This window comes from Aythya marila, assembly GCF_965140915.1.
Source record: "Aythya marila genome assembly, chromosome: Z".
Taxonomy (NCBI): domain Eukaryota; kingdom Metazoa; phylum Chordata; class Aves; order Anseriformes; family Anatidae; genus Aythya; species Aythya marila.
In genome coordinates this window covers 66,239,719-66,260,733 of record NC_139080.1, presented here as the reverse complement: position 1 = coordinate 66,260,733, position 21,015 = coordinate 66,239,719, and the positions used below count along the sequence as shown (strand labels likewise).

Below are 21,015 nucleotides of genomic sequence, written 5' to 3'. Positions count from 1 at the left end.
CTCCGGAGTTTTCATTCGGGAGGCCGGGGGTGCCCTGCGGGGTCCCCGCGGAGCGAAGAGAGTGCCTGGGGAGGAATGTGCCTGGGGAGGAATGGGGGGTCTGCAGCTTTTCGGCGGATGGAGAGGCGGCTGGAGCGGGTCTCCTCCCGCCCCAGCGCGTTTAACTTTTGGCCGCCCGATGTAAGCCTGTGTGCACGCCCAGGCTGCGGCCCGGCGCCGCTCCGCCGACTGCTGAGGGTCGGGGGTGTCCCTGCTAAGGACCCCCGCACCCGGCGCCCTGAGCTGCTCGGGGTCCCTGCCCAGCCCGGCGGCAGCGGTGCGGCGGGTCTGCCTCTGCCGCTGCCTCTGCAGGCTGCACCGGGAGCCCTGTTTGTCTTGTCGATCTGGCAAGATTGCCTTTGCAATCTTTCCCTTTGCCCGTGGCGAGTGTCGTCTCCCCTAGGTTAATCTGCAGGCGGGGTGCGATTACTGCGGGGATGTTCGTAAGCAGCGAAATGCTGTAGCAGGAGAAAAACAATTTGGCTGTCCTTTTGGAGATGTGCACGTTATCTTGATTTTGCTACACAACTGGTCGACAGATGGTTGGATTATGCACCGAAATTCAAGTCCAGAGTCTCTGTGCTGCTTTATAATCCTGGATTTGACATTTATAAGAGGCTGTGTCTTTTGCTATCAAATATTAGTTTTCTATTTTAACAACATTGTCAACAAGTTTTATACAACAGACTTTTGCCATCCAAGGCAGGCTGAAATTCACCCAGTGCTTCATATGATGTTGGCAGATACATAAACACGCGGCTCACTAATCACAGCTGTTAGACTTATTCCCACCCACAACTCCAGATTTCTTCTCTCTCTTTTTTTTTTTTTTTAATATAATTTCTTAAAGTGCAGCTGTCTGCACTGCTTTTATATATATATATATATATATTAAAGTGGAAGCAAACATTGTTTATAGAGCAGTTCTTTAAACGTTTTTAAGTCTGATAAAGCAAGCTGGCTTCTGTTGCTGCAGAAGCACATATTTCAGGACCTGGAATTCCCTGCACATAATCACTCCCAGCTTTCCTCTAGTGAGCAAACAAGATCTCTGTAGGTGGAGGTCATGTGTCATCATTTACTGTGGCATGTTTTATCTAAGCAAACGTGTCTATTCTGGTTGACTGCATCTGTGAGAGAAAATGGGGTTTACCTCTGCTTGATGGGGAAACGGCTTGTATGGAACTTCTTTTCCCAAGCAGAAGTGAAATGTAAAAAGAAAGTTGTAGAACAACTGTGCTGTGACTCTATGAAGTCCTATGTATGTGTTGAAGGGTAGTAGGATTGCCAAGAGCATCTGTTTTGAGAGCAAATAGAAATATTTCTATCAAAAGGGGACTTAATTCCTGTTTGTAATCACACATGAGTTTCTGAGTAACAATTTCTTTATATATTATACAAAGGTGATACCTGTGATATCGTGACCTCTGAGGGTTGCATGTTATCGGCTTGTTTGCAACATTATCATTATGTATTACATACACTTTGTATGGCATTTATGGTCCACTGGAGTTTGCCATATGAGTACCCCCAGTTGTCTGCCTTTTGTAGTATGGACTAATCCTGTACAGGGCTTCTTGATGCATCTGAAATGTGTACCCTTTAATGTGGAAGTGAGGCAATTGATGATACTATAAATTACTAATCATGCTTTCAAATGCATTTGCAGATGTTTCATCAAAACATGTAGAAAGAGTTGGTTTATCGTTCGGTGTATTATAAAACAGAAGTAAATCTGTCCTATTTCTGTGGTTCTGTACTGTAGGACCAGGCAAGATGGTAAACTCACCCAAATTGTCTACTTCTCAAAATGTTTAGGCTATACTTTTTCTTCATGGTATGTTTGCTGCAGTCAGACTTTTGTACTACCTCTTCAGTTGTTCTTTTTTTTTTTTTTTTTCTTTTTTTTTTTTTCTTTTCACTATTAGGAATACAGTATTCTGAAAATGGCCTTCCCTTCTTTTTAAATTGCCATTATGTTAAAAAGACTTACATTCTGTTTTAGTGGTAGGTTATGAGGTAGGGTTATTATTATTATTATATGAGGTAGGGTTATTATTATTATTATTATTATTATTATTATTATTATTATTATTATTATTATTATTATTATTATTATTGGATGTCGTTGCATTAATACTTAGTTGTGATATTGAAAATACATCATTTATAGAACTTTTTTTCTGATTATGTTTACCTGTTTTTTACTCTTAATTACCAATTATTTATTATGCAACACTTAATATATCAGTTCAGGCATTGGGATAAACTGGATGTCCTCTCCTAGTATCTTTTAGCCTTCATTTTTTATGTTTTATACTCAAAGTACCATCAAATTGTAAGATAGTTTTATTGTCTTTAGAGTGAACAGTTTTATAACAGTAAAGAATATGGCTTACAAGACTTGTATGTCATTACATTTAGCTTGTTATTGTTTACTTATGTTAATGTTTTTGCATCTGCCCTTTGTTCCAGAGCTTTTTTTCTGATGGCTGCTGCAACCAGCTTTTGTGTTTAATAGAGGCTGGGCAGGGGAACTAGGGGGAGGACAGACTGTTAAATCCAGATGCCTGAAGTTTAGAAATTTTCTGTAAAAACATAACAACAGAAACATATGGATTAAACAAATACATGCTAAGAGTTCTCATGTCTGAGAAATGGAACATCTGCCTCTTCTTATTTTTATTGGTCTTCTTAATCTGAGGTGCCCACAAAGACTGGAGGTGGAGAAGTGGTGACCAAGGGCCATGTTAGATGTAGGGGGGCTAAGTGCAGAGCTTGAGTTTATGTATGGCTAGTCCATAACTGTACTCTCTAGGGTGCTGTTAACTACGGAGGGACTCAGCCACTTCTGTCTCCTTGCTAAAAAGAAACACAAGGTATACCAACAGTGGGATGTGCTTTTGTGCTGGAAGAAATTACTGTTCAAAATGGATTTGAGTAGCCATTATTTGATGAATATTCCAAAGAAAAATCAAAGGAGTGCCAGATAATTGAGTAACATTGAATGTTTCTTTAGTCCAGGCTGTTTCAACGTTACGTTAGTGAAGCCTACTCTGGAGTATTGGATAAAAGACCTTTTTTTTTTTTTTTTTTCCCTTTTCTTTTTTCTTTTTTCTTTCTTCTATAGTTGGTTTAGAAAGATGGTTATTATTAAATGTTGCTTTGTGAATTTATTTGTCAAGTACCTAAGAAATGAGGTGATGAGCACTACAGGAGACCAGAAGATGTGCTAGTTAAACTATTTTGAGTGTAAAATGCACAACGTGGCCCTAATTCTCTTACTGACTTCAGAAGGCGTTGTAGGTAGGGGGTGTGCTTGTGCACCTGAGGATGCCAGGGAAAGGAGATCACATTTTTAAGACTTCACTGCTTTCACATTTTATGATGTTAGACATTTCTGGAGCCTTGCTCTTGTTTATATTAAGGAAATACTTCACCAAATCATTTGATAAATACTTCTTATTGTAATAAAAGCTCATCATGCAAAACAAATTCCTGGAAGTTATGTGTGAAACATTTGCATGGCTTTTAATTGGCTAAATAAGCTTCAACCTTTTATCAAAAGGAAGCAGCTGTGGAGCTGTTGCCAATATTTAGGATAATCCAAAATGGAGGTGCAGGAGAAACAGTAGCCCTAAGAGGCATTGCACTTGCATCAGTAAATTTCCAGTCTCTCTTAGTCTACCTCCTCTGCTCTAAATTCTTCTAAAATGTTTTGCTGAAAGAATGAATGAATGATCACCCCTCACCTAACAGCCACTTTTATTTTTCATAAATATGTGATATATATAACTTGGTTATGACTTAAATATTGTTTTCTGAGTGATGATGGAACTATTAGATGCAAAAACAAACAACAACAAACAACAAAACAAAAAGAAACAAAATTAAAAGAACACACAGATTTTTGCAGGGGTTGATGACCTGTTTCTACAATCAGGCCAGTTATATTTTTTTAGGTGTGTGTGGGGGTAATGTATTCCCTGATCTGCATTTTTTATGTCTGGCCTGCATTGAGCATATTAGAATTTCAACACCAGTGTTTTCGATTCCTTTCTGGTTTCTGTGTTCAGCTGGTGATCCAGATGGCAGTAAGGCTCTTCAGGTTGTTCTGTGTTCATCCAGAATCTAGGAAGCTGCAGATTATATCCAACAAGAGGATTAGAGTGGTGACAATCAATCATCTATTAGTATCTCTGTTGTACATGCAGAAACAAACAGCTGTACGAAAAACATTGTGGTTCATATTGTAGCATGAAGTGTGCGGGGTTATAGTATAAGTATGGAATATACTGCATAGAGTCCTGGGGCTAGGCAAAGCAAAGCAAAATGTTTTAATCCCTTCCTTCTCCTGCTCATTCCTGCTATCAAGGAGCTGCAGCTCCTTCTGCTAGGTGGTGGCAACTGAAGGAAGAATTTTTCAAGCATGTTTCTTCTTGCTGTTAGAAATCCCACAGATGCAGATGCCCTTCCTTACATATGGATTCTGGATGCTGGCACTCTTGAGCATTCCTTTTGGAGTGGGTCTCGCTTCAGTGCATATGGGTTTTGTACATGTGGTCAGTAACGTGTGAGGGGGGAGTATAAGATGAGGAGGGGAATGAAGCTTTCTTGGTATTTTTGTGGCTGTAGCTGAGCTCGTGATCCAGGTCAGAGAGCAGCACCAAGTGTCGTATGCCAGGTGGCATTGTCCATTCCAAAACTTGCTTCTCTCACCAGCAGCAGACTTTTCTGTTTTCTCATTGCCGTCCTTAGTGACAGATGCAACTACGAACCATAACTGGATGTTTATTGTAAGTGCAGAGTATGATTCATTATGTAAGAGAAGCACTGCACACAGCTTTGTTGTGATCTGCCCAGGGTCCAAATGGGGCCATAAATAGTCACTGCAGGTAAATGAATCATAGTTTTCCTTTCCCTTTATTTCTTGTGGCCTATGAAGCATATATACAGTTACACACAATAGAAAAGCACAGATGTAATTACATAAAACTTTTTCAAATAGTATCAACAATGTTAATAGGGCTAAAAGGTAGCTATGAACATTAAAGAATGTTTTGAGGTTGTCAGGACCAATTTAAAAGCTGATTTAGTACTAAGTAAAGTTGCTCTGTATCTGATTTTTAATCAAAACTATCAATAACCTATTGCGTAACACAATGAAAGGAATAACTAGCATAAATATAGAGCACTGCTTATTAAAATCAAGAGACTTGATGGAGGGAAGCACACTGTCAATTTGTGCTAGCTATTTTGTTTTTCTAAACACTCATGTCAGCTACTTCATTCCCTTTATGCAATACTAAGCTCCTGATAGTAATGTGCATTGTGCAACCATGAGCTAAATAGAGCATATATAAATTCAGTTTTCAAATAAAAACAGTACCACACTGAAAACATGTATCTTTGTGCTAAAGTATGAACTTCACACAATCCGTGCACTACTGACCGTGATACAGAAAACAGGAGTAGTGAGGCAAGAACTTCACTCTGTAGCACTCAGACATTTGACGCTGACTTCAGCAGTAACAACAACAACGTCATGGAGGCAGAAGTTATTTTGGGTCTGCTTCATTTTTGGTAAAAGTTCAAAATTCAGAGGAATCAGTTTCTGCCATGTATGTATATGAATGTATCATAAAAAATAAATGACTTGGTTGAGTACCGTTATTTAAGTTTTGCAGATCTTTTCTGGTTCCCTCTGAAAATGAAACAATATCTCCCTTCCCATTACTCATATACCTTATGAAGTTCTTGAACAGCCCTCCCACTTCCATTCATAATCTTGCAGCCAAATTGCTGCTCACAATTGATTTATACCCAATTAATTAATGCTGTTTGGTGGAGGTGGGGTGAGGTGCACATACTCTTTTTGAGTTGAAAAAGTACTATCTCTTAGTACCTACTTCACAATATCTTTGTAAACAGCATCACTATCATCATCTAGTTTTCATTTTGTTTAGAGTTGCAAAATGTTGGTGGCTTAGAGTCTTCTCCGTATGTTAGTCCTATTCTAGGCAAGTGAACTGAATGGTCAGCAACCTCACAGCTAACTCATGTGTATCCTGTTCAGATGTCCCCATACCCATCCTGAAATTTTCAGTAAGGGTTATTGTTGAGAGGCAGACACAGTGAAGGGGTCTGTTTTGCATATAGGCTGCTGTCCTGCAGCAGATATTCAGTCATGCAGGTTACATCAGCTTTGTTGCCTTTATATATATGGGTCTTCGTTTTATTTTGCTATTAGCTGGGCTTTTTTATCTCCACAATAAGTAGCAGATAATGTGCTTTGTTGCCTTAATGTAAAGGTCTTGAGGTAGAATTTCACTCAAATGTCAATGCATGGTGCATGTTACCATACTGCTGATTTTTTTTCGTGTTAGCTGTGAATGTGTTAAGCAGTGCAGCCTATACTCTGCCTTTCTCTCTCAGCTTGTGTCTGGCTCTGTACATCACTGACTTTGGTCATAGCTATCTGGAATGCTCCAAAATGCCATTTTTTCTGTACCTATGAGAGGAATGAAGACAGAGGCTGCTTCCACAGTGGAAGAGCTGAGAAAATCCCCTAGAAGATCTCTGACTGCAGCTTTCCTTGGTCAGTTGCATGTGTGTGTTGAATTACTGGGGGTGGGAGGGCTTGGTGGCTGAGCTGTTGGCATTCTGGTTTAGTTTAAGATTACTGTACTACAGCTGATTGCAGTCATGAAGAGAAATTGCCTCCATACAGGAGGAGTAGTACTGCCAGTTGTTGCTTTTGCAAAAATAATGGTGTGTTCATATGTCTTTAAAGGTTAACAAACTAATCCGTTGTTTCATGCAGCATGTGCCACATTACATTACGAAGACTGAGAGCACTGGTGTTGAATCACTTCCAGATTTCATTGTAAATTATTTCTCAGTAATGTGAAAAATCCTCCAATGTTAAAACACCTTTCTTTTTTTTTTTTTTTCCTCCGTTAAATCTTTTTGGATAACTGCGGTAATTATTTCAGTCTGTCATCTATGATGGTATTATGTTCTTCCCTTTAGTGTGGTGTGTTCACGGTTCTTTCAGTGATAGAATAGCTTCACAATTGCTTCAAGGTAGAAGCAGAGTACAGCATCCTTACTTGCACTGTAGTGGTTTATGTTGTAAGAGAAGGGGACAGTTTTTGTACATCTGAAAATAATGGGGGAATTTTAATGTTTGATTAAAGTAAGGCCATCTGCATGGGGTTCCGGAACTTTGGTCTTCTCATTGAACTGCAGAAAGTGAGCTAAGTGCTTGAAGTGTTTATTCAAAACCATCTTGTTTTGATATCTAATAACATTTGTATTTTGATGGAAAAGACATTTGTTAAAACAGGCAGCTTATGTAACCTGAAAGATGCAGTTTAAGGAAATAAACCCAAACTGAAAACATTAACAAATAAACAGTTTGGGCTTGCATCACTATAATAATGGATTGATTTGTACCCATGTAACTCAGTAACCTCCCTGTATAAAATTATTGTGGGAAATCAAGGTCAGCATGTTGTTTCTTGTTGTTTATCTTAACAAAAACAGGTATAATTCTTTTCTTGCATGCTTTGTCATTGAGGTTCCTTTTTTTTATGTTTGTTTGTTTCTGTTGTTGCTGTTATATGCCTTCTACTTTTTCTTCCACTTTGTTAGAAATGGGTAAAAAGAATATGTTCATAGTATTAATTTTCTGAATTCTTGTAAGTGCGTGTGCTAATGTGAGAGTAATTGTCAGCTAAAATTACTACTTACAGTTCAGTAGTTATTAGAGAAATAAATGGAACATATGTATATATTTTTAAATATCATAGAATCACAGACTGGTTGAGGCTGAAAGGGTATTTCTGGAAATCACCCAAACCATTCTAGAAACACCTAGAGCAGGTTGCTTGGGATCTTTTACAATTCAGTCTTGAATATCTCCAAGGATATGGAGAATACAGCCTCTCTCAGCAACTTGTGCCAGTGTTGAATCACCCTCACAGTAATTCTTTTTTCCTTCTTTTTAAGTAGAATATCCTGTATTTCAATTTTTGCCTGTTGTCCTTTCATTTAGCACCACTGACAAGAGTCTGACATTGTCATCTTATTCCTTCCAATCAGATACATATACACATTGAGATTCCCTGAGTCTTCTTCTCTGTGATTCTGAGAGAATCATAGTTCTCTCAGTCTCTCCTCATGTGATGTGCCTCCAGATGTGCCAGTCCCTTGGACATCTTAGAAACTTGCTTCAATGTGTTCATACCACTCTTGTGCTATGGAGCCTAGAACTTTGCACAGTACTTAAGATCTGGTGTCAAATAATCAGGTGTATATTAGGTAAAAATGCTGTGTTAGGAACATCAGCTTCCCTTGATAAACATTTCTTTGTGAACCATTAAACTTTGTGAACCATTCAGGTCAAATTTGGTGCCAGCCTGTATGGTTTCACTGAGGGCAAATCATGCCTGAGAAATTTGGTGACTTTCAATTATGGGGTTACAGCATTGGTGGATAATGAAAGAGCAACTGACATCTATCTGGACTTGTGCAAAGTGTTTATCACCATCCTGCACAATATCTTTGACTCTAAATTGGAGAGACATGGATTTGACAGATGGACCACCCTGTGAGTAAGGAAATGGGTGGATGGCTGCTCTCAAACAGTTGTGGTCAATGGTTTCATGTTCAGGTGGAAATCAGTGACAAGTGGTGTTCCTCAGATGTCGGAGCTGGGACCAATGCTGTTCAACATCTTTGTCGGCAACATGAACAATGGCATTGAGTTCACCCTCAGAGAGTTCGCTGATGACACTAAGCTGAGTGGTGCAGTGGACACACTGGAGGGAAGAGATACCATCCAGAGGGACATGGACAGGCTTGAGAAGTGGGCCTGGGTGAACCTCATGAAGTTCAATAAAGCCAAGTGCAAGGCCCTGCACCTGGGTCAGGGCAACCCCAAGCACAAATACAGGCTGGGTGGAGAATGGATTGAGAGCAGCTCTGAGGAGAAGGACCTGTGGGTGTTGGTTGACGAGAAGCTCAATATGAGTTGGTAATGTGCACTTGCAGCCCAGAAAGCCAACTGTGTCCTGGACTGCATCAAAAGCCACGTGGCCAGCAGGTTGAGGGAGGTGATTGTCCCCCTCTTCTCTGCTCTTTTGATACCCCACCTGCAGCACTGCGTTCAGCTCTGGGGCCCCAGCACAAGAAGGATGTGGACCTATTAGAATGAGTCCAGAGGAGGGCCATGAAGATGATTGGAGGGCTGGAGCACCTCTCCTATGAAGACAGCCAGAGGAAGTTGGGGTTGTTCAGCCTGAGGAAGAGAAGGCTCTGGGGAGACCTTATAGTGGCCTTCCAGTACCTACAGGGGTCGGTCCTTCGGGAAAACTGGGGAGGGACTCTTTGTCAGGGGGTGTAGGAAAATAGGTGACAGTTTTAAACTGAAATAAGATATTTTCCTATGAGGGTGGTGAGGCAATGGATCAGATTACCCAGAGAAGTTGTGGATGCTCCATCCCTGGAGGTGTTCAAGGTGAGGTTGGATGGGGCTTTGAGCAACCTGATCTTGTGGGTGGCATCACTCACTGCCCATGGCAGGGGGGTTGGAACTAGTTGGTCTTTAAGGTCTGTTCCAGGCAAAATCGTTTTATGATGCTATAATCCTACTAGTCCCTACTTTTTTACAGACCTTTCATTTTCTTTTCCTAACCCCTGTCCTCTTTTCCACCGTAACAGTTTCTGGTGCTTATGCAGCTTTTGACCCTTATTCATGTCACTGTCGGCAGCTATCAGAACAATGTTTGGGGCTGTTAAACGTGCATGTTTTTCTGACCATTCTTGAATGCTGACTTAGGAAGGTCAACATCAAATTTCTTAGGTTTGTCTTTAGAATTTCAGGTGACTCTGGCATTTATCTTAGTAACAAAATTTTTCTCTTCATGTGTTTTTTTCATCCTAGTAGGAGATTGTACCATGTAGGATCTGGAAGCATTGGTATTGCTTCTTTCTTAATTTCCAATGTGGTATAGCAACAGAAAACTGTACTATCTGGATTCCAGTTACCTGGGCTGTTACTACAAGCAAAACTTCTAATTTAAAGTTCATTATAGGTTTAGCTAACACTGTTTTCCACCTTTCCAGTTCAGCATCCAGAATATTTAAAATTCATTGCATCTTTTCTCAAAATACTGCAGTGCTACTGTCCTTAACAAAAGTGTTTCAAATGTCCAGCTACAGCGCACTTCAGGTGCTTTTACTGTCAATTTCAGATGCAATTTGACTGAGCTAAGTTTACAACAGTGTGTGGTTTCCACTAGTTCTACTGAATTTTACCTGGATTACCACTTGGATGGTGAGTAGTCTAGCCTTATTTGACTTTCATTGCTTATAGGGTAGGGCTTTTTTTACGAGATGGTTTTAACGCTCAGTAAAGCTGTTGTATTTGGATAAAAAATGGCCTGTGTATGGACATTGTTTCTGGTATCTTGCACCTTTAATTGAGACTAGGAAACTATACAAGCTAGTCAAAACTATTTATCTCGGCTAAGCTAATAACTTCTGTTTCTTGAAATCAAAATGCAGATGGTACAGTGGACCTGTAAGGCTTTTGATAAATTGTTATTTGACCAGACTGGGTTGTTTACATTGAAGCAAGAGAATGAGGAGGCTGGGATTGCTAGTTTTTGTAGTTTCTTGTTACCAGGTAATTTGGATGCGCTTATTTTTCAGGCAGTGGTTATTTGATTCCAACTATTAACAAATGAACAAATGTCATAGAATGTGAGTGTTTGGATTATAAACACTAAATCATATGAGAATACTTCAGTTAATAATTATTTTCATTCACTGACTTAAATCTTAGCAAACAGAGTCTTTACTGTTGTGACACTGTGTAACCACCAAGGTTTTTTGACTGAACTGAGAGGTTAAAAGTAGCTTGATTAGTATCCTGGAAAACATAGTGTAGTAGAAAGATATGAGACAAAACAGCTGCATGGAAAACAAGCAAAAACAAAACCAAAAAGAAAACACAACAACAAAACCAAAAGAAATGCAAAACAAGCCTCAAAACATTATATTGCTAGACAGAGCTATCTTTAAAGTAGGGATGGACGGATGGATGGATGGATGGATGAATAAGTTGTGCAGCAAAAAGTCATAGTACTGCAGATGCTGAGGATGTTGAGTTAGAAACAAACAAACAAACAAACAAACAACAACAACAAAAAAAAAACACAAACAACAACAACATACTGTGCAGGAGAACTTTTTATTTAATACAGGCTTTACATAGGCCGTTTCATTCTTCAGGTTGGCTTGAGTGACTTTTTTTTCCCTACTTCCATGGTGGTCTACACTGAATAAATTTGATTTGACTTTAATAAAGCTGTTCCAGCTTACATTAGCTAAGACACTGGCCTTTTGTCATTAAGCAATGCCAGTCATTCTGGAGGTTTCCATGTGTCTGTGAGAGGCTGGTGTCTGATTCATGGGATTCCTGTTCTTTGTGTCAGGAGAAATTAGAACCCTAGTGCTTGTGGAATTAATAATGTGTAGGAATCACAGTGATGAGTATCTGAGGCTTAATTTCATTGTTTACTAAGGAATCATAGTCTAAGGTTGATTAAAGTTAGACACACATAGCAATTTTACATTTAGATGCAGGGTAGCTGACGGAAATGTCTTTCAAAATCTTCAGGAGAAAAAAAAAGTCCTTTAAAATCATAAAAGTCATCAAAAATCCTTTTGAAGTCTTCTATTCACTAGCGAATCTTTTCTGAATATCAGTTGCAAGATGGTAAGTGTTGTATGTAGCCATATTTGTGGTAAACCTGCATCTTAAGAATGACTGCAGTCTATCGTTTCTAGGAGATGAATATTTGGCTGGCATCTTCAAGTTACACTTGAAGTTTCTTAAAAAGTAAAAAAGAAAAAAGGAAAGAAGATCCCACTTTTCTAGTTCCTCAACAGAATATTTAATATTTTCTCCCTAATTTGGTAGTCTGCTGCAAAGCTACTTCTGGCTTTGAATATAAATTATTTCAGAGATTGACTGTTTAAAAGACATTAATCAATCAAGGACATAAAATAGAGTACCAAATGCAAAAGCTAATAAATAGCTCTCTAGATGAATTCTTTCTTTGGCAAACATGTAAACAACCCTTACTCGATGCTTTGTAATTTTAAGTCAGGTGTTATTAATAATAAACTTGTAAAAAGGATGCAGGATCTATATTTTTGAAGATTTTGTTCTTCATTTGCTAAATATGAAGCATACTTCTGTTTAGTTTTCATCACTTCTGACAGTGACATCTCATAATACAGCATTAATGTCCTAGTACTATGTGACAGCTTCTCAAATGATTTTTGTTTCTTTTATAGCTATCTTTTGAGAAAGTGGCAAGCCTCAGAGGGAATTGAGAATGTTACCAAACCTTAATTTTCTGAGAATCTTGTTCTAAAGTTCTTGTTTTAATAAATGGTTTGTACAGGCAAAATACTTCTCCCAAGTTCATCTATTACTTCTCAGCTTAGTTAGTTTATTGATGAAAAAATGAGGCATCATTGTTATCATTGTGAATTACAGAGATGATATGTCTTCGTTCTATGCATGGTTTCATGGACATAATGAAACAAAGTCATCTGTTGCATGAATGCTAATTCACTAAAATTACATCTTGATCAAGTTGGAAGAACTATTAGATTTTATGCTAATTAAATATCTGTTTTGAACAGATTCAATTGTTACCTGGCTTTTTGTAGAGTAACCATAGTCTTGCAACACTACAGAGTAATTGTTCTTTGAAGAACTTTGTTTTATACTTTTGTGAGCCTGTGTGCTTAGAGGAAAAGACGTTATCATCTTGATTTTTCTAACACAGAGCAGTAGCAAATATATGTACATTTAAGGTTTTCTTCCAGTGAAGAAGATGTTTTTGTAGTTCTCATGCACTTCCTAATATGGACTGCCATGCAATACAGATTTAGAAAGCACAGTAAAATGTTTTTGTCCATGTAAACTGTTTAATCTGGGTAAAATTCCTTAAATATGCAAACAAACAGTGATAATAAAATTTTGTTACAATTTCAGTAGTAGTAGAGATTATAAGGTGATTCATAACAAAGCCTTTTCTTTTTAGCAGTATCCTTTATCTTTAATTTCCTTCTGCTTCTGATTTTCATATGGTATTTGAGATGCAAATAATGTGTACGATAAATTAACATACAAAGAGCACTGTGTTATTGTGTCTATAGACTACTTACAAAACTTTTATCCTATGAGTTAATATGTGCTGTAGGTAATTGTCTCTGTTCATGCATGTATGTCCTCTAGTGGAAATGGTTGCAGATAATACACCAGTAGGCATTCTCCTTTTTTTTTTTTTTTTTTTTTTTTTTTTTTTTTTTAAGGAAAAAAAGCTCTGTAGGAAAAAATAGCTCCATAGAATGAGATTTCTTTGAAAGAATAGTTGTATTTAAGGACATCAAAGGGGAATAAATTATCTTAGTGTTTTCTGTACCATTTCTGAGGAACAGTGAAACTGTAAAAATTCCGGAGAGATTCACAGCCTAAGTTCAGTGTTTGCAAGATGGGTAGTGTGGTCGTCTGAATCGTTGTACTATGTGCATTATCAGGGAAGAAATTGCAGTATGTGCATTATTGGGAAAGAAATCTGGAAAGTGGTCCACTTTCCTAAATGAGAAGGCAAATGTTACACTAAATTCAGCAAAATTTTAACGGTTCTCTTATAAGGGTCTGTGGTGTTATTCTGCAAATAATTTATCTGGATGAATGTTGGTGCAGTGTTACCAGCTTGATTTGCAGAATGCTTTTGGAACTCTGCATCTTGTCCTTGCCTTATGTAACAAGATCATTCATTTCAGTAGAGACATAAAGGAATCATAACCTTAGGAATAAGAATTACTGGTGAATTTTGTTCCTTCCTGGAAAAACCTCAGGATATCTCAGGCACCAGGACTTCTGAGATAGAATGAAAGACTCATAAAATACAGGACAAAAGAAAGGAAAGAGAGAGATGTTGATGGCCAAGGAGGCAGGCATTTCTTGACTATTTTTTCCAGTTAGAAAAGAAAGATGAAATTAGAGCAAAAAACTTTCCAGTCACAAACCCAATTTATGATATTATCTAAAATGCCATGACTTTTCAGTGTGGTGGTCTATGTTTTATATAAGAAAAGATGAATGGGAAGAAACGAACAAGCTGTCTGTGAATCCAGGACCTTTCTGTTGCAGGCAGATCATGTAATGTTTCTTAAAGTTTATCCAACTCCATTTTAAGTATATCTAGCTTTTTTTTTTTTTTTAATTTTTTTTTCCTTTTTTCTTTTCTTCCTACTCTTCCCATTCAAAGTTTGTAAGTTTATTGCTAACAGTTAGTGTAATAGCTGGGAATCTTTTAGTTAGTTAGTTATTTAGTTAGTTAGTTACTTTTTTTCTGGTGTTCCTACTCAGCAGAACAAGTAGTTCTTGAGTATCTCTTCCTCTGCCTGTACTTCTACTTAGGTACAATGATAAAAGCAGTTAGACTCCTTTATTAATTCAGACTCTCCCTTCTTTTGAGGAAATGGAGCCTTTCTGTCCCTTTATTGATTGAGGTTAGTCCTTCTAGAACTGTATACAGTACTGTGGGGAGGTCTGTCCAGAGCTTTGTACAGTGTTTCTTATCTCTACTAATTTTTGATAATGATCAAAAAATTAATTCTTTTCATACATCCTGAAGTTACATTTCCATTTTGGCATTGGGTTGGCATGAATAGCCATTCAGTGATCACCTTGTCCACACAGGTCTATACATAAGTGAACTTCGAGTTTGTAGCACAAAGCTGTTTAGTTTGTCCTAGTTGTGATCTTGCATATTGCACATTGGAAATTTTATTCCTCTTTCAGACATGTAAGATTTACTTCATCCTGTGTGCATTGCCTTCTAGCTCTGCTGAATCGGCAGTTTTCCTCAAAGCATTTGCCACCTTTGTGACAGGGTGATTAATAAAAAGATTGTATGAGATTAGGCAAAGAATGGTTAAGGAGTTTCAATGCTGTTTCCTCTGGAGCCAAATACACTGCTTTTCACATATCTAGAAAATCAGTTAGCATATAAAGCAAGCCGCAATCTACCTTAGAGGTGGCTTTTCAAACACTCAAACACTCTGCAATTATGCTGTGGGATATCTTGTCTCTGTGTAGTACAGTGCATATGGTGGTGTATTTTTTTGTTTTGTTTTGTTTTGTTTTGTTTTTCTTAATACTTTTAAATCAACAGTAGACAAAATTATCAAGAGAACAGTCATTAAATGCATAGAAATGCCTAGAAGCTAACTAAATATATGGAACAAAGCACATGCCCTGGGCCTCAGCTGGCTATAACATGGGAGAGTGCTTAAGGAGGGTACTTGCTGTGCTCCTGCCCTTTAGCATCTGTTTCTGATCATTGCTGGAGATGACATGACAAGCTTTTGTCTCATCCAGTGTGGCCATACTTAGGTAGTTTATCATAGTTTAGCCAATTTTACTTACTGCCTTTATCTCTTTTTCATGTTCCCCAAAGTTAAAGGGTTTCTGAAGTTAAGTTAAATATAAATGTAATATAATACATTCTTCTCTGTCACCAGCTATCTCATTTGACTGGCAAGATTAGTAATTCTTTCTGCTGGCCCTAGAGATAACTCTGTTAGCATTTCCCGAGCAGCAGATCTGAGCTCATTGCATGCTGCTCACCTTGACACATTGTTTCTAAGCTTTAATCTCTCTTCGTGCTTGCATATTCATAACTGATAGGCATAAAAGCCAAGTAGTTCAACCACCACTCTTGAAAGCTAATACAGATTTAAATTTGAGGGCCATCTGTCTTTAAATTATACTGACAACCATATTACTGTGACAACCATATTACATTCATTATCTTAAGCAAATCTGAAGGATCTTTCACGTCTTGATATCAGTTGTAAAGTCAAATTCAGGTTGTTAATGAATGTATCATTAGAAAGATCTTCTTTACTGTTTGGTTTTGTTTTAATGAAGTCTTGATAGACTATTCATTTCTGTGTGCTCTTTGAGGTAGTTACCAAGTTAGCTGTGGAAGTTTAGGACTATGATGCTGATGGTTTTTGCACTTTTACTTGAATAATTTGCCATCCTCCTCCTTATCCACATTCATGAGCTCTTCAATTAACCTTGTTAATCAGTTCTCTATATTCTGCCAATGTCTATTTTTTTTTTTTTTTTAAAGTAAAGACCTATTTCTCTTTGCTCTTTCATTTTTAAACTAAATGTGTCAAACTGCTATTGTTTTATGCAGGGCTACTGCTATGATTGCTCTTTCTGCAGGGCCTGAAACAAGGTCTGGAAACAGTATAATTTTTTATGGAAGCAGTAACTAGGTGGGAAGGATATTCATCTTTAGTAATACTTCTATATTACCATTAATGCATGCAAATTTGCGTATGTTACTGGATGTACATGAATTAGGAGGAGATGGGAATTGCAAGTGCCAGGCAATGAACAGCATACTGGACAGTGAAGCAGATTCTGCAGGTTTAGTTTGGAACGTAGGTTCAAAGACTAATAGTTACCAAAGACCTTTATAAGACAATGGTTGCACCACAGTAGTATTACTAAATGATTGTTACAGTAACTTGAATGGCAGATATTAAGCCTGTAAAGAGATGAGCTGTAAAAGAGTTCACGAAATGACAGAAACTGATGTTGGTCTTCAGATTCTGAGTAATGTCTGTGCAGTCTGGCAAAGAAATTTAAAATGTTAGGAATACAACTTTAGGACAGGCTTTCTCTGAAATTACTCCTTGCTGTTCCTATTTTTTTCCCCTTGTATGATCTTCTTCCTATTCCCTTTAAATTGCAGTCTTTTTTTTTTTTTTTTTATATGAAACAGTATGTCCTCTGTGATTTTTTTTTTTTTTTATATGGTGGTAGTCTCATGTTGCTATTAACAGATTTATATGTGTTTCTTTTGAGATTTTTGTTAATATTTTGTTCTTTATAAATTAGAACACTGTAGTATTTCTGTGATGTGCTTGATTAAGAAAGCACACATTTTAGCTCTACTTTTTCTTTGCCTGTTTTCTCAGACCCTGATTATTTTCCAGAAACATATTTCAAAAGATCTTTTTCTGTATTACTACATTTTACAGGAAACAAAAGCTATTTGTATAACTTAAGTTCTATCCTTGTTCTAAGACAAAGTGATGCTTCTAATTAACTGCTGTTAGTAATAGCCTGGCCTAGTTCATCTTGTGGCAACCCCTTAATTCTCTCAGCATGGGAGTGAATTTTTCTTAATGCTTCCCATCTTTCTTGAGGGTTAGGTTTCATCTGTTATGAAAGTATGGCCACGGCATATGACCTTGGTGGACTTGGAATGTATTCTCCAGCAGATTTTTTTTTTCTCCCCTCTCTACTGTTGGCTGACCTATGGTAAAGTTTTTCAAGCTCTGGGAAATGTTATATCAAGATACCGAATGAAAAGCAAGAGTGATAGCAGCTGAAGATAGCAATTTAAGTGGTGTTCTTTTATGAAGGAGTAAAATTAACTGTTTGTCTCTGCATGCTGTTAACAAACACACTCTATATGTATTTGTGAGGTAAAATAATGTCTGAGGGACAGATTTGCTGTAGCATGTTGTATAGTCATGTCAAAGAGCACTGTCCAAAATAGCTCAGTACATTCTAAAGGGCATTAAATACCATTTTGAAGAGTTTTCTTGGATGTGCTAATTTTCCTTTGTCTTCCCTTACAGACAAATATGGTCAGTTACAGATAGTGTAATGCATTGCTAGATTGCCATGTTCTTCCCATTAGAAAATATCATCCTTTATTATTTGTAACTTTTTGTGTTAAGGCTAAGGAGATTGGAGAGTTCTATAGTAAGTTCTGCATCATGCTTTTTTTTTTTGTTGTTGTTGTTTGTTTGTTTGTTTTTCCAAACTTTATTTTAGATTTAAATGGTTGATCTAGTTCAGAGCAATAAGCATCGGAAAAAAAATAATTGTTTTTATGGTGCTTGAAAGTTGTTTTGACCTTTCCTTTCTCTGTGCTATCATAGGAGAATATGCTTTTTTTTTTTTTTTTTTTTTTTTTTTAATTGAGGAAGGCTGTATGATGTAACCAGGGGTGTAAATGCACACTGTGATTTGCACTAACAAGTCTGAGTCCAGGACTCCAACTTGCAAGTCGAAGAGGATTTCTCTTTTCCCCTCCCTTGGGGTAAGCCAGGACACTCTGCTAAGTTAAGTTGGTGGAGATGCACACACCTGAAATGGAAGGAGAAGGCTGGGCAGCAGGTTAAGAGTAAACTGAGGTGAGGATGATACAACACACGTAAACTCTACGCAGAGTTTCTTTTAGTGTATAAAGGAAAGCTTGGCATAGGGGAATGGGAAAATGACCATAAATGAAAAAATGAGATCCTGATATGGCTATGACCAGCCAGGTGAATGAGGGGTCTGGAAAGAAGATGTCATGTTTGAGAGTTTTGGGTAGTATCCATATACTATGCCCATTTTCTTCAGAGCACTGAGTGAAAAGGCTCCTAGGCTCTCACAGTCCTAGAGTCAAGTGACACTTCCTTCTATAAATGTGCAAAACCACCTACTGAAAGGTCCAGCTGCTGTGTCAGGTCCTGCATGGTATGGCTGTCAATTTTATTGTTCACTTGTGTACCAGTGGTCTTAACATGATCCACATGACTCAGCTATCAGCATGATGGCAAATGAAATTTATTTTTTCCCTTTGTTGGTTTTCTTTTAGACCAGGAGATGAAACATAAAGAAAATTAGGGTGTTTATCTTCAGAATGGTTTCTTTATTGATTTTGATGCAGTTTTCAGTTGCATTCCCTTAACTGTTTACCTTGAGACACTGCCTTACTTACAGAATTTGATGATGGTCTATGCTTGCTGTGTAAGTAGCTGTGTGATACTGTTATTATAATTACTTGGTGTGGTAGCCCATGCCTTATACAAAGCATGATGTTCAGAGATTTTTTGAATGAAGGGTTATTTTCCTGTTGGGTGATAAGCATCATTATGATCCTAGAAAGTCTCATACATGTTTAATGAATTTATTTTCACAATACATCTGTGAGGTGAGGGGGTAATATCTCCCATTCACAGATGTAACACTGAAGAGTGCCAAATATAAAACACTACAGACATTGTTTTTCAGTGTACTATGTACTTCATAGCTGCACTGACTTCATCTGCAATTGGTTTTTCTTTGGCAAATAAGATATGAGTATTTCAAGTCACATACCAGGAAATAAGGAATATACAACCACAAGGCAGATACAGTTTTGATACCACTGATTTCATGCAGCATCATGAGGCTGTGTGATATGGCATAGGTAGTGTAAGGGCATTTTTGAAACTCGTTTATTACATTAGCCACTGGATTATCTCCCCTCTCTCGTAGGCTGTGGAATAAATTCAAAATATTGTGCATCCAGGTCTGGACTAAAAAGTATATATGCTAGGGGCTCCTACTAAAATTGGAGGGGCAGTTTCAACTTGTCAGTTTCTGATTTTTAAGCATTAGACTTTAAAAAGGACACCAAATAACTATGATGTTTATACTGATTTAAGTGGTCTAAGAAAACTGCATCATTTGTACTGAAACTAACATCTTAAAATGAATCCCTGACTAAAATGAGGGCACTAAAATTATAAGTTATGAGATAGTTTATGTAAAATGAATCAACAGCTAGCTAAAATTAACTAACTGAATTATGGAGAAGTGGAATAGTGTGTCTATCTGTAAACTGTTTTCAGCTGAAGTGCTGTCATAATCTACGTGCCTTAACGGAGAAAGTAGCTCCAAAAAGCTTACTGGATTTTCAGGAAGAGATTTCAGCCTGTATTTTCATTATTCTATGTTCTCATAATTCCTTGTGCACAGCCTTTTGCAGCAGGATCTTCTAGTGTTTTACATAATGCTCACTGATCACAAAGGCATCAGATATATGCAGCTAGTTATTTAAAAGGTATTTCAGGATCTGTGGAGTCTAATCAGTTTATGGAAATATTTTCACTTATGATTGATTAAAATAACTGTAAACATTAATTTTAAATGATCTGAATTGCATAGTGGTATTAAATCAACTGATTTGTACTGTTGAGATATTATTTTCTCTCCTACAGTCTAAATTTATATGTTTCCTGGTTTGAATTTCAGTCTTGTTTTATCTCATTGCTCAAAGATAATCTAAATTCTTTTCATTATAAAATTAGTCATGCTCTTGAAGAAATGCACACTCTTTTTTTCCATGTTGACTTTGATCAATAATCACATTTAAAATTACTCTGACACTCAAAAAGAATCTTTTATTCCCTAATATTGTGGGTGATCCTTGTTATAGTATATAAATTTCAGAAGAAAGTGTTACTAAAACACTCTGAAAACAGGTTGGTTAGATTTTTTTTCAGCAGAATTTTAATTAAGCAAAGCCATCCAGGGTAGATGCTTTTTAAAACTGTAAATTGAAATACATAAAAAACTAAGTGTATTGCAAAAATGAATTTCTTCCCAAAGGTGAACTAACTACACAATGCTTTCTACTTTTTTTTTTTTTTTTTTTTTTTTTTCTTTTCCAGGGCACATTCAACTTTCTTTTATTGGACTCATCATACACCTTAAAAATAAATAAATAAATATATAAATGAAGCTACTAATTATATATATTAAAATGAAGATATGAATCTCTTTAAATACTCTTGCTCTGATGTTCCTTTACTTCTTTTTATGGAAGTTGTCAGCATGATCTTTCTTATTATAAAAACAATACAGTCTGAAGCATAATACACCATTAGGGATGATGCTGTTTACTGATGACTCAAAAATATTTTGTGTTCCTGCATTGGGTTGCAACATAAACCTGAAGTCAATAATATACCTTGTTTTACATGTATTGAAAAGCTCATCAGAATGTGGAATGTGGACAGGAAAGGGGAAAC

General features: G+C 37.2%; 1 protein-coding gene across 3 annotated transcripts in view; it reads left to right on the top strand.

The window, feature by feature from the left end:
* PRR16 (proline rich 16) overlaps window positions 1-21,015 on the top strand; it is a 208,002-nt gene that overhangs the window by 631 nt on the left and 186,356 nt on the right. The gene's annotated exons all lie outside the window — the stretch shown is intronic.